Source organism: Dasypus novemcinctus, chromosome 15 (genome assembly GCF_030445035.2).
Source record: "Dasypus novemcinctus isolate mDasNov1 chromosome 15, mDasNov1.1.hap2, whole genome shotgun sequence".
Taxonomy (NCBI): domain Eukaryota; kingdom Metazoa; phylum Chordata; class Mammalia; order Cingulata; family Dasypodidae; genus Dasypus; species Dasypus novemcinctus.
Genome location: NC_080687.1, coordinates 100,855,136 through 100,868,978, shown reverse-complemented (window position 1 = coordinate 100,868,978; position 13,843 = coordinate 100,855,136). Strand labels below are relative to the sequence as shown.

At 42.8% G+C, this 13,843-nt stretch overlaps 1 protein-coding gene across 9 annotated transcripts in view; it reads left to right on the top strand.

The window, feature by feature from the left end:
* Nucleotides 1–13,843, top strand: part of WDFY2 (WD repeat and FYVE domain containing 2) — a 188,247-nt gene that overhangs the window by 146,872 nt on the left and 27,532 nt on the right. The window lies entirely within an intron of this gene.

The following is a 13,843-nucleotide window of genomic DNA, read 5'->3' as shown; positions in this document are numbered from 1 at the left end:
CATGAAAATTCAAATAAAAAATTAGCCAACTGATTTTTTGTTTTGTTTTGTTTTAAAGATTTATTTATTTATTTCTCCCCCCTCCCTCCATTGTCTGCTCTCTTTGTCCATTAGCTGTGTGTTCTTCTATTTCTGCTTGTATTCTCATTAGGCAGCTCCAAGAACCGATCCTGGGACCTTGCAGAGTGGGAGAGAGGCGATCATTCTCTTGTGCCATCTTAGCTCCCAGGTTTTGTTAAGTCTCTTATTGTCTCTCCCCTGTGTCTCTTTTTGTCGCATCACCTTGCTGCATCAGCTTTCTGCATTGGCAGTACTCTTGCACAGGGCGGCACTCCATATGGGCCAGCTCGCCGCACGGGCCAGCTTGCCTTCACCGGGAGGCCCTGGGTATCAAACCCTGGACCTCCTATATGGTAGATGGGAGCCTAATTGCTTGAGCCACATCCACTTCCCTAGTCAACTGATTTTTGACAAGGGGTCAAAGACCACTCCGTTGGGAAAGAATAGTCTCTTCAACAAGTAGTGCTGGAAAAAAGTGGATCTGCATTTGCATAAGAATGAAGAAGGACCCCTACCTCATACCATATACGGAAAATCCACTTAAAATGGATCAAAGACCTAATTAAAAGAACCAGAACTATAAAACTGCTGAAAGAAAACATAGGGAAGCATCTTCAGGACCTTGTATTCTGTTTCTTAGACCACATAGAGCACAAGAAAAGAAAAAAATTGATAGGTGAGATCTCATCAAAATTTCAACCTTTTCACCTCCATGGACTTTATCATAAAAGTAATATGACAATTTACACAATGGGAGAAAAGATTTGGAAACTGCTTATCTAGTAAGGATTTTTTTTAACCCATTGAATTATACGCTTTATTTTTTTCTTCCCCTTGCCATCCCTGCCCTGCTGTTTTTGCTGTCTGTGTCCATTCACTGTGCTATCTTCTGTATCTATTTCTCTTTTTGTCTTATATTCTCATCTTTATCCTCTAGGATTCACTGGGATTCAATCCTGGGGACCTCTGGTGTGGAGAGAGTTTCCCTATGAATTGTGCCACCTCAGTTCCTGGTCTCTACTGTGCTCCACCTTGACTTTCCCCTTCATTTCTCTTTTGTTGTGTCATCATCTTCCTTTGTTACTCACTTGCGCGGGCACTCAGCTCACCACACAGGCACTTGGCTGGCCACGTGAGTACTCATGTGGGCACTTGGCTTATCACGTGGGCACTTGGCTTATCACACGGGCACTGACTTGCTACACAGGCACGCTTTCTCTTCTTCTTTTTCACTAGGAGGGCCCAGGGATTGAACCCAGGTCCTCCCATATGGTAGGTGGAGGCCTTATCACTTGAATCACATCCACTTCCCTCTGATAAGGATTTAATATCCAGATTATATAAAGAAATCCATCAATTCAACAACAAAAAGACAACACAATTTAAAAATGGGCCAAAGACTTGACTAGACATTTCTCTAAAGAAAACTGGCCAAAAAGCACATGAAAAAGATGCTCAACATCATTAGCCATTAGGGAAGTGCAAATCAAAACCACAATTAGATACCATTTCATATCCACTAGATTGGCTACTATTGATTTTTTTTAAAATTACAAGTATTGGAGAGGATGTGAGAAACAGAACCTTCACTCATTGCTAGTGGACTGTAAAATGGTGGCGCCGCTGTGGAGACAGTAAAACACAGAATTCCCATATGACCTGACAATCCTACTTCTATTATAGATAGACACCAAAAAAAATTGAAAGCAGGGGACTTGAACAGATATTTGCACACCAGTCTTCATAGTGGCAGTATTCACATTTGCTAAGTGATGGAAGCAACCCAAGTGTCCATCAGCCAATGAATGGATAAATAAAATGTGTAACATACATACGATGGAGTATTATTCAGACATTAAAAGAAATGAAGTTGTAATACATGTCACAATATGGGTGAATTTTGAAGACTTCATGTTGAGCAAAATAAGCCAGCCACAAAGGAGAAATATTGTATGATCTCACTGATCTGAAATAAAGAAAAAATATTTTATGAGCTCAGTGATTTGAAACAGAACAAGTAAACTCAGAGTTTCTGGAAACTCATAGAGAATCTGGATTATAGGTTATCAGGGGATGGGATAGGGAATTGGGAATTAAGGCTTAATTCCCTATTTGGGGTGATGGAAAATTTTGGTTAATGGATGATGGTGATGGTAGCAGGACATTTTGAACCTAATTAACAGCACTGGCTTATGTAATTGAATGTGATTAAAAGGGAAATTTTTAGGTTATATATATGTTACTAGAATAAAAACTTTTTAAAAACCCTATGGAACTGCACAGCAGAAACAGTGAACCCTAATTTAAACCATAGACTATAGTTAATAGTATAATTATAAAAATGTACTTTCATTATTTTAGCAAATACACTACACCAATGCAGGGTGTAACAGTAGAGTTGTATCAGGAATCCTGTGTTTGATGCATGATTTTTCTGTAAACCCACAATTTCTCTAATTAAAAAATAAAAAAGCCCTCAGCAACTAACATTTTTATATGTTTAACAAAAATCAGTTCAGTCATCAGCTCCATATATGATGGGTGCTTGGACACATAGGTGAATGAAACAAGTATAATCCGTCACCTGACTGAACTTGCAGTGCAGCGCGGAGTGCAAGCATTAAATCATTAGTTACACATAGGAATGAAAATATTACACCTGCTGTGAAACCAGGGTGCAGAGCAGAGGCTGCTTTGGGAGCAAATAGCGACAGCGCCCCTCCCCATCACAGCGTCAAATGAGGGCATCCTAAGGAGATGGTATTGGAATGCCACACCTTAAGGACAAAGAGGAGTTACCCGGGTTGTAGCAATGTTCCAGGCCCCGAGGACAATGGGCATGAAGCCCAGAATGGGGAAATGTGAGCAGCTGGGCAAATCAGCGCACGCCGACAGCAAGCGCAGGGGCTGCAGGCTGACTTACAGTCAGTGTTAAGAACTTGGGGCGTTTTTCTCCAGCAGCAGAAGCCAGTGAAAAGGTTTAAGCAGGATAATGTTGTGGTTCGTATTTTACCCAGTAACTGTGGCGGCAGCAGGTGTTGGATTTAATGGGGCAAGAGTGGATGTGGGAAACAATTTAGGAGGCGATTGCTGGAGTCCCTGGAAAAGGTAATGCTTGTTTGGACTAGGGCCACAGAGAGAGGGGAGACTAAAGATTAGGAGTGAGGAGTCAGCAGCACCTGGCAGGTGATAGGGGTAGGGGTGCCTCCTTGGTTTTACGTCTCGAGTATTTGGGTGGTGGTGATGCCATTTACTGAAACCAGAAATACTGGAGGTAGGTGGAGCAGGTTTGGGAGGGAATATTCCAGTGCTTTAAACTGAACATGTCCAAGAGGCATCCCTGGGGAGGACGCACGTTTGTGGATCTCAGAAAGAAGGTATAGGGATAGAGCGCATCTCACTTTATCAAAAGCCCCATCACCAAGTGGGGTGCCAGACAGTCACTGGAAGGTCAGATATTTTAGTCAAGACTCTGTGATGCGAGGGCTTAGCCACATGTGAACCCACGCATTCTAACGTCCATGGCAATGGTGTGTGTGCTCGCTCTTGGTGAGTTACCAGTTCCTACCCTGGTAAAGACAAAACCAGAAGTCTTGGATTCAGACTTTGTAGCTCTGCACATAATCTTTAGCTTTTGCAAAGTATGTGGTAAAATTCTTAAAAAAAAAAAAAATTAGTTAACTAAGCATTTTGGTAACATGTATTAAAAACTCCTAAAAATGTCTGTTCTCTGATTTACTTCCATTTTGGGGAATCTTTTCTAAGCCTATAATCTGAAATGCGAGCAAAGTTTTTGGTATATAAATATTTTTCTTAGCAAAATTTATAATAGTTTAAAATTGAAAGCAGCCTCACACTAGATACAGGGCACATCTATGTGATGAAATATTATGCAGCCATTAAAATTACATCCAAGAATATGTAATAAGATGAAAACATATTGTGCTATAAAGTGAAGAATTTGAGATATACAAGATTATTCATATATATACAAATATAAAGAAAATAAGCACACCAAAGACTATAAGAAGAAACCATCAGCAGGATAAAACTTTCATTTATTTTTTTAAAGATTTATTTATGTATTTATTCTTCTTCCCTTCCCCCTCCTCCACCCCGCTTGTCTGTTCTCTGTGTCTATTTGCTGTGTCTTCTTTGTCTGCTTCTGTTATTGTCAGCGGCTTGGGAATCTGTGTTTCTTTTTGTTGTGTCATCTTGCTGTGTCAGCTCTCCATGTGTGCAGCACCATTCCTGGGCAGGCTGCACTTTCTTTCACACTGGGCGGCTCTCCTTACGGGGCGCACTCCTTGCGTGTGGGGCTCCCCTACGTGGGGGGCACCCCTGCGTGGCACGGCACTCCTTGTGCGCATCAGCACTGTGCGTGGGCCAGCTCCAAACGGGTCAAGGAGGCCCAGGGTTTGAACTGCAGACCTCCCATGTGGTAGACGGATGCCCTAACCACTGGGCCAAGTCCGCTGCCAGGATAAAATTTTTTAATCTTTCCATTGACTTGCTTCAGGTAGTGGGATTATTGATTTTTCCTTTGTTTTCTATAATAGAAATTTTTATTATAGATAAATTTTATAATTACAAAGTCTTTATTTTTTAAGGAAATATTTATTTTATTTATTTCTCTTCTTTCCCCCTCTCGTTGTTTGCGCTTGCTGTCTACTCTCTGTGTCTGTTCGTTGTGTGCTCGTCTTTTTAGGAAGCATTGGGAACTGAACCTGGGACCTCCCATGTGAGAGGGAGGCACCCAATGGCTTGAGCCGCACCACTCCTACTTGTTTTGTCTCTCATTGTGTTTCCTTGTCGCATCTCTTCATTGTGTTATCTCATTGTATCAGCTCGTTGCACCAGCCCATCAGTCAGTTCACTGTCTTGCTTGTCTTCTTTAGGAGGCACTAGGGACCAAACCTGGGATGTCCCATGTGGTAGGCAGGTGCCCAACTACTTCCTCAAAAGTCTATTTTTAAGAATTAATTCATTTATGTTAAAATTACTCTAGATATATTGTGGAGGTCAGACATGGAGAAGCATAAAATGAAACATTGAGGGAGAATAGAAAGATAGTTGGAAATGAAGTAAAATGAAATGTAAGAACTACTTCTTGTCATTTAAAATATAAAAAAAACTGAAAAACCACAACTAGTATATCCCATCTCTCGTGGAATGGCCTAGAAATTGAGGATTAGGGTGGAGGTATATATGTGTGTGGCTTGGAACGCAATCTTGCTGAAGGAGAATGCCCTCTGCTGCCAAAAATGTTGGGGAGAGAGGAGGGGAAAAGAGGTGTTGAATAGGTGGAATCAGTGTAACTGTGGGCAATGGAAGTGTTCCACAAGATGATGCAAGGAGGGATATAGGACATGTTAAATTACACTAAAAATGTATAGGGGCCTATAGGCTAAAATGTAAATCATAATATAAAACATAACTAAAAATTTAGAAAATTGTATAATCTAAAATATTAACCACAACGTAAGCCCATGTGTAACCTTGTTTGAAAGCTATTGTCTCAATATCTGTACATCAGTTGCAGTAAATATAGTATGAACATGTAAAAAGATTATTGCTGGGGAAGGGACAAAGTGATGTTGAATATGTGGGAGTACGGTATATTGTATATGTGAATGACTGTGGTCTAAAACTTTTGTGAAGACAAGCTTAATAATTAGAGAAAAAAAGAAAAAGAAAGGATGTAGACACTGAGGAAGAGATGGAAGAAGTTGCCTTGCCAATGTGCTTACAGGGCAACACTTATTGCAGTGATGGAAGGCAAAACATCGAAAACAAAGCTTTTTAATTTTTTAATTTTTTGATACCCCAATTTATTTTTACTTTAATTTTTCTAAATTAGTATGTATTCTATATCTAACCTCTAAACCCATCACTATATTCCATTTTACTACTAATGGAACCTGGCGATATATTGGGCTTCATTTTCGGGGAGCATTTGGACCACAGAGGGGTTTGATGGCGGTGGGGGAGGAATACTGGTGTGGGGGGTTATTGGTGGGGGGCGCATGGTTGGGAGGGAGTTCTCCAGGGCATATGAGTGGGGTGCATAAAAATGTTTGGATATTTTCATAGTGGTTACAGTTGGGAACGAAGGGTGGGTGAGTGCTGAGTTCCTGGCCAGGGGAGGTCTGTCACTTTCCCTAATGGAACAGCAACAATCCCCCGAAGTGCAATGGCTAAGACCAATAAGGAAGGACGGTCCAACAAAGAGCCCTTGATGCTAATGACTATGCTTGTGGGCCTGTGGGCCTGAAATAAGAACTAGGCCTAGAGCTGCAGGGTGCCTTAGAATTACCTCCTGAGAGCCTCCATGTTGCTCAAATGTGGCTACTCTCTAAGCCAAACTCAGCATGTAAGTGCATTGCCCTCCCCCCAGCATGGGAAATGACTCCTGGTGATGAGCCTCTCTGGCACCGAGGGATTACTATCAAGTACCAGCTGATGATGTGGCTGGAGAATAACCTTGAATAAAAGGGTCAACTCAGACCAGCTGAATATCTCAGCCTACATGTAATATCAGGAGTTAAAAATGCTTTTTGACCTTGAATAAAAGGGGGAAATGGAAAGGACAAATGAGTTTATATGGCTATGAGTCTCCAAAAAGAGCCAGGAGGTCATCAGAGGGGTTGCCATTACACATACCTCAGCAGAGTCCCAGAGACAGATAAAGTAGATACAACCCTAGGTATTGATTCTTCTGAGGCTACAGAGACCCACAGGTTCAATGGTCATGGCAGATGGAATTTAGTGCCAAGTCAGTTGGCCCTACTTTGGAGTTTGTGTTCCTGAGTGTGATGGAGCTGGACTCAGGTGTGATCTTTTTTCACAAGCCTCTCCTGTCACTTTTACCGGACGTGTGGTTGGCACTGGTATTTAGTGTATGCTCAGGGACCTGAATCTCTGGACTGCCATGGGATAGCCAGGTCCTGAGCCTCAAAAGACTTGCAGCTCCTACCCTCTGGTTTATTGGACTTACCCCAGCCAGCTATCAGGGAGGTGAAGAAGGTCAGCCACCACACCAGGGAGCCAAGAGTGCCTACAACTACAAACAGGAGAATTGCATCCATCATACAAGTGGAATCTAAGCACCCTCTCGATACAGAGGTGGAGTTGACATCACCATCCCAGGGTGCACAGAATGGAGGAATAGAGTATGGATTAGAGTGGACTTACTGACTCTATTTTGGAACTAATGTGATTAGTGATGGAAGTAAATGTAGCATTGAGATGGAGAAAGTGGCCATGGTAGCTGCTGAGGGTGGGGAGTGGGAGGAAGAGATGTGATGTGGGGGCATTTTCAGGACTTGGAGTTGCCCTGGGTGGTGCTGCAGGGACAGTTACTGGACATTGTACCTCCTCCCATGGCCCACTGGGTGGACTGGGGGACAGTGTAAACTATAACGTGGACCATTGACCATGTGGTGAAGCAGTGCTCAGAGATATATTCACCAGGTGCAATGAATGTCCCATGATGATGGAGGAGGTTGTGGTTATAGAAGGAGTGGGGTGAGGGGGGTGGGGGCTTATTTGGGGACCTCATATTTTTTTAATGTGACATTAAAAATAAAATCAACAGAAATGAATGAGTGAATGAATGCATGCATGCATGCATGCATGCATGAATGAATGAATGAATGAATGAATGTTGGGGAGAAAAGACTCCGGTTCATCAGGAAAGCCCTGTCTGCTAAGAGAGGCAGGAAAAATTCTCCTTGGAGAGCAACAGGCTGTTCGGGGCAGCACTGTCCTCTCTACTTCTTGGTGTTTAGTTCTGAGGATTCAAAATGCAGAACCCAAAATCTCCAGTGGGGACAGGTTTACCGTCCAACGAAGTGCAGTACAGTGGGGTGAGTGTAATGACACACTCGTGCAGAGGCGGCCAGCCTACCTAGTGTGCACACTTCCCTACTCCTTCCTGAGGAGGGGGCACTGGAGCGGCACCCTGGAGAGAAAGACAGAGTTGCCTGGTGATAGAAGGTGAAGCTGGGGCCTGAGTCTAGACTCCGGCTCCAGAGCCAGCACCCTCCTAGACTGGCAGTCCTTTTCCCCGGGGTCACCTGCGGAGAAGGCACGGGGGCTGCTTCTTATGGGGCATTGCGTGTGGAGGGGGGTATGTGCTGGTGGGGGATGGAGAGGTAGCTGTCACCTGGCACAAGGAAACCACTATTAAAGTATTCTCAGCTGTATCCTGGCAGGATGTACAGCCCCTGCAGTAAAGACAATCGTATCTTTCTAGCCTTTTTAGCAGCGCTCACCATTTTAAAATCTGGCATTATGCTTTAAAGAACCTGAGCTGCCCATGTTAAACAGGGGAAATCTTATATGTGTCACCTTTTCCTTATCCCTTAATCGTAGTGGCTTAACCAGTCAGTCGAGACCATTTCCAGACTTTCTCCCTGAGGCAAGGATTCCTTGCCCTGGTAGGTACGGGTGGTAGAAGAGATGCAGGCCAGCACATCACCACCCTGGTCCGCCCCAGGAAAGAGCTGCAGGGGCCTGGCTGCAGCGAGAAGAGCGAGGCAGGCCGCTCATTCCCACGCTCGCGCCTGCTGCACTCGCTCCTTTGTCTGTGCTGGCTGTGTGCCTCCCGCAGGCCAGGCCCAGCCTAGGTGCTCGGAGACCCGCAGGCCAAAGCCCTGGCCCTCGGGAGCCTGTGTTCCACTGGGGCTCGAGCCAATCGGTACGTAATAATAGTGTTGTGCTCTGAAGAAAAGTAAAACAGAGCAAGGAGGAGAGTAAAGAGGGTGGTAAGGAAGACCTCTAAGGAGATGCATTCGAGTACTGATCTGCGTGAAGCGAGAGAATGAGCCAGTGGTCATCTGGAGGAAGAGAACTGCTGGCAGCGGTCACGAAGGGCGAGGACCCTGGTGTGAAAATGAGGGAGGTGGCGGTGGGAGGAGGGGAAGCCCCACAGTGAGGGCAGGTGCTAGACCATGGAGGGCCTTGCAAGGCCCATGAGAGGAGTTGAAATTTTATTCTGAATTGGCTGGGAAACCGTAGGAGAGATTTAGGCAATAGGTGTTTTAGTTTCTGGCCGCTAAAGCAAATACCGACAATGGGCTGGCTCAACCAGTGGGAATCTATTGGCCCATCGTTTTGAAGCTAGAATTCCAAAAGCGAGGCGTCTTCGAGGTGGTGCTGTAGGCCGCGGTGCTCAGGGCGGCGGCCTGTGTCCTTGGCCCTTGGCTTCCCATCTGCCTTTTGTGGGGGACGTGGTTCAGTCCCCAACAGGTGTCATAATCTGCTTCGTGCTTTTAATGACCACTTTGGCTACTGGATAGAGAATAGACAATAGGGACAGTAGTGGAAGCAGGGAAATCTTGTAGGAGATATTGCAATAGTCTTAGGCTTTAAAAAAATTTTTTAACTGGAAGTAATTTTGGACTTAGAAAAAAGTTGCAGAAAGTAAACAGAGTGAACTATATAACCTTCAACAAGATTCTCGGAATCTTAGCATTTTTCAAAATTATAGTACATATACCAAAAGCAGGAAATTAACATTGATACAATACTCTTCTCTAATCTACAGGCCTTATTCACATTTCTCCAGTTTTTCCACTAATATCCTTTTTTCTGGTTCAGAGTCCACCCCAGGATTACTCATTGCTTTTGGTTATCATGTCTCCTTTAGTCTGGAGGATGTTATCCTAATGTTAACTTGGATCACTTGGTTAAGGTGGTATCTGCTAGGTATCTCTCCTTTAATTAACCTTTGTAAGCAGTAAGTTTTTGTAGGGAAATACTTCGAAAGTGTGTAAATACCTTATTTCTAATTATATTTCCTCTCAGTAATTTTCGCATCCATTGATAAAGATTCTTACCAGAATCAATTTGTTTGCCAAATTGTGGTTTTCTGTTATCATTATCCCTGATACAATTGCTGGTTGGAATTCTACTGTAAGGAAAAACTTTCACTTCTCCCCATTTATTTTTTCAATTGTTTCATCAACATGAGCCACATATTCTTATTTATTTCTCTGGCTGATGACCCATTACTATCATTTTTTTTTCTCCAATTATCCCTAGATTTGGCCAATGCTTTGTGTTAGTTCCTATGTTCCTTTGACATGGCTCCATCATTTTTTGAGCATCTTGTACAGACCCTGCCCTAGCCCTGGAGTCAGCCATCCTAAAGTCCTGGTTCCTTTGTGGGGAGAAGCGGGGAGAGGGGGGAAGAATGGTATTTAGAAAACAAAATCTGGGCATTAAATGTGCTAAGTTGCTAATAGTGTCATTGCTTCTAGGCCCTCTCAGTAGACAGCCAGAACAAGTATACATATATACATACATGTGTATATGTGTATAGGTGTATAGATATAAAACTCACATATCTATAACTATTCCTATATCAATTTGTGTGTATATATTAAAAACCATGATTTCATACTGATAATTCCGATTCTAACACTAATCAAACACCCGAGAGCTCATTCTAACCTTCTCTTTATATGTAACTCTTATCTAGGATAGTGAGAAATTCTGTGCTAATTATCCTAACAGATTTACTCATTTGCTAATTCTAGGATACTCATAGAATAGTTTCCGAATTGCTAATGTATACCGAATATGTCTGTGTACAGGTTAGCCATTGGGGTCCCCTTCATGTTGGTTCCTGTGTTCTTTTGACATGCCTCCATCATTTTTTGATCATCTTGTACAGTCCTCTGTTTGTATACTGTGAGTACTATGTTTATATACAGGTTGTTTTATGTTTAACTTTTAGTGTAGTCAAAATATGTTTTACGCAGTTACTTGTGTCAGTTATCGCCTTCCCCCTCTACTGTGATTATGACATTTGTTTGTAGTGCAGCTAGGTCTTTTGTTTCTGTTTATATTCCATTTGAGGTCTACTCCATCCCTCCTCCCCCAAATCCTTGTTGATTTTAATTATTTACAAGTATGTGAAATATTAACATGTTTCCCAAAGTCAGAACCAAACAAAAAAGTATACTCATAAAGTGTCACTCTTCTTTATCCCTAATCTGTCATTCTCCCCATCCTCCCCCCCCCTTTGCCACCCACCTGCTGTAGGTAACCAATCTCATTAATTTATTTGTTCTTTGTTCTTACATGTAAGGTAACATAATATAGATATTCCTTTGCTCTTTGCTTTTCTCTATTCATAACATACCCTGGAAATCACTTCATTTCCATTCATAGAGATCTTCCTCATTCTGTCTCATAGTCACATACATTTTTGCTGTGTGAAAGTACCATCATTTATTCACTCGCCCTTAAATTAGCATTGAGATTGCTACCAATATACTGCAATTTCAAACAGTGCTGGAATGAATAGCCTTGTGCTTGTGTAGTTTTGTATCATTGGGGGAGGTGTAATATCATCAAGATAAATTTGTAGAAGTGAGGTCATGGGCCAGAAGCTAAGTGTGTGATACAGTTTGGTTGGATGTGGCCTTCCCCATTTTACCAGTTTGCGTTCTCTTCAACAATGTATGTTAGAGAGTGCCTTTGTCCCCCTTAGCCTTTCCAGCAAAGTGTGTACCCTACTTTTTAAATTTGCCAGGCACAGATTTTGATAGTGGCTCTTACAAGGATGGTAACAGTAGATGTGGTGAGAAGTGGTCATATCTAGATATATTTTGGAGGAAAAGCCAATTCCGTTAATGGCTTGCTTTAGAGGTAGATTCATCACTTTTCCAGGCAGGGGTCTCTCCAGTTCTGTTCAAATATTAAGCATCAGAATTAACAATGGAGCTAGTAAACTCGGTGAGCTCGCCTTCCTCTCGGGACAGCATCTTCATAACATTCTAGTAACTCTGTGGCATTGTAATTGTTAGGGCAGTACTGACTAGTCTAACCAATCATCCAGCCTTACGTGGCTCGGTGTTGGCAGATTTGTTCTCAGCCGTGAGCCCGTGCAGGGTGAGCTGATTTAGGACTGGTGCGCGTGTGGTGATTCAGGACCCAGGCTCCCTCCCGGCTGTGACTTCCCGTGCTCTGAGGTCTTAGAGTCCTCCAGCAGGAAGTGTAAAGAAAAAGCGGGAAAGGCACCTGTCCTTACCTGCCTTGGCCCACAGGGTTGCACATCTCCACAGACATTCTGGAGAGAATGTCACTTGCCCCCGAGGTGGTCCCTGAGAGCAGCAGCCCTGCAGGGAGTGCCCCCACCTGGAAGGGGGGTGTGTTTAGGTGGAGAGTTGGCTAACTCTGCCCCCGTGGTTAGCAGAGCCAGCCATTTGAGTGCTGGGGGATAAACAGCCTTTTAAAAAAAAGATGTATTTATTTACCACCCCCCACCACCTCTTGTTTGCTGCCTGCTCTCTGCCTTCATTCGTTATGTGTTCTTCTGTGTCTGCTTGTCTCCCTTTGTTGCAACATCTTGCTGCGCCTGCTCTCAGCGGGCGTGGGCCGGCTCGCCTTCACAAGGAGGCCCTGGGAAGCGAACCCAGGACCTCCCATATGGTAGATGGGATCCTAATCGATTGAGCCACAGCTGCTTTCCTAAATAGCATGTTTTGTCACGTGGAATTCATTTCCTGCAGTTTTGCATTCTCAAGTTTTGAAATTTAAAAAGGAGAAGAAACTATAACCATGGGATTTAACACAAAGGAAAGAAAGTCAGTTGTACAGAGGGAGAAAATGTTTGACTTTAGGGGGCTAAGTAATGCATGGCAAAGGAGTACCAAGTAAGGACTGGAGACCAAAAGAATGTGTTTCCATTCATCTGCTCCTTCAGTCATCAGCAGGCGCTCCTAAGTGCCTCCCTGCACCAGGAAGGGAAGGGAGCCCGGGGGACAGGGGCGTGGGGTGTTAGCCACACAGGCCCCGGGGAAACAGTAACACAGGCGGCCAGAATGGAGTGTGGATGTAGGGAGTCACTATCCAGAATGGTGGGTTTTTTCCTTTTGAACTAAAAAAAAGAAATCCTCCAAGACAGTTATGAGGAAAACATCCTGAAAGTTTTTAAAGTATAATGCTTCGTTTGAACAAATTGGTAATCTGAGTAAGAGATCAGATTCCAACAGAGGAGCTATTCAATGTTCTTTACAGAATACAATACAATATTTTTCAATAATGTAAAAAGTGAGTATTTCTGACATTAAATATTTGTCAGCTTTGTGATTATCTTGCATGGAAAAAGTTATTACTGTTCTCAGCACACAAGGAGTCACATTTATAAGGGCAGGATTGCCACAGAAGAAAATCTGTAAAAATATTTTATAGCCACACCCCTAGAGTCATGCTAATAACTAGCATCTGCACCGCACACTACAGTTTACAAAATGGCCATAGGTAATCTGTGAGGTACGTAATAACTAGGTTGATGGTGATGATATTATTATCAGTTGTGGTGTAGTATTACCATCATCCCCATTTTACTGTTGAGGAAACTGACGTTTTAAGATGTAAGTGGTTTGCTCAGAATCTATAAATTAAAGTTCCCAAGAGAATAAATTTTAAGTTACGACATTGTAGTCTTGTTATATCTGATGCTGAAGAATAGAAAATTGAATCACTTCTCATCTCTTTTGTTGGGTTGCAATAGTTAAGAAAATATGTAATATTTCCACACACTATTTTCCATTCTTCTGTTGAAGGTCAGTTAATTGTCTTTTTCATTTCTCCTTGGTCTTTATAGTAATTGATTTTATGGTACATTAAATTTTGGAAAAAATGCTTAAAGTGTGGGACTTTAATTCCTTGGTGTCAATTTTTTTTTTCTTGTTAGGTCCCATTCATTTGTATTTTTAACAAAAATGTATTGTATACCAGGCACTGCACTAGATCCCAGCTCCCTGCA